Genomic DNA, 829 nt, shown 5'->3' on the forward strand with positions numbered 1-829 from the left:
TTTTGTAGAATGAACAAATGAGCAGGTTTTCTTGTGTTCTTGGGGTATCTAGTGCCCGCAGTTAAATACTTTTGTTTTCATTTACTCACAGAATATTAGGCTTATTTTACAAGACCACTTGCACGTACAGGTATCACGGAGTAGGAATTCGGCAACAGCGTAACAGACCAGGGGATGCCCACTCACAGATGTAAACATACAAGTTGGGTTACAGATTTAGTGCTTTGATTTTAGAGTTGCTGGAAGAGGCACAGAAGGTTCGTTTCATGAGTGTTGACGGGAAAGGCAGTACGGCCTCCCACCCTGTGAAAAGGAGATTTTTTGATCGCTAGCATAGTTATTTCTTAGAACTACGGAGTCTCGGAAGAGGAAGTCGTCCTCAAGAGGAGAATCCTTCTAGGTTTTGGCTCATTCCTTTTCCAGACGGTCCGTTCTGTCCTCGGAGAGCTTTCATTGCGAGAAGAATCCTTTCGCCCTGCGCCGCAACCTTTCTCCCCTAACCCACTTTCGAGCCGCGGGGGCTTGCAGGCCGGGTCCTTCCTTGCGGGCCTCCTTCGGCCGGGCCGGCCACCCCGGCCCCTCCTCCCCGGCCGCCGCGCAGCACACGTCCCGGGCCTCGGGAGCCGCGACAGTCGCCCGGTGCGAGTCGGCGCCGCCGTCCTCCAGACGGCCGGGGGCGGGGGCGGGGGGGGGGGGGTCCCGGGCTCGCGGGCTCGCGCAGTCCGGCGGGGGCGAGCGCGCGCCAGTCCCCGCCGCGGTCCCCGGTCCTTCGACCTCGTGCCGCCCGCCCGTCCCCGCGCGCCTGCCGACGCGGGGGAAGAGACGCCCG

The sequence above is a fragment of the Panthera uncia genome (genome assembly GCF_023721935.1).
Source record: "Panthera uncia isolate 11264 chromosome A1 unlocalized genomic scaffold, Puncia_PCG_1.0 HiC_scaffold_16, whole genome shotgun sequence".
NCBI lineage: Eukaryota > Metazoa > Chordata > Mammalia > Carnivora > Felidae > Panthera > Panthera uncia.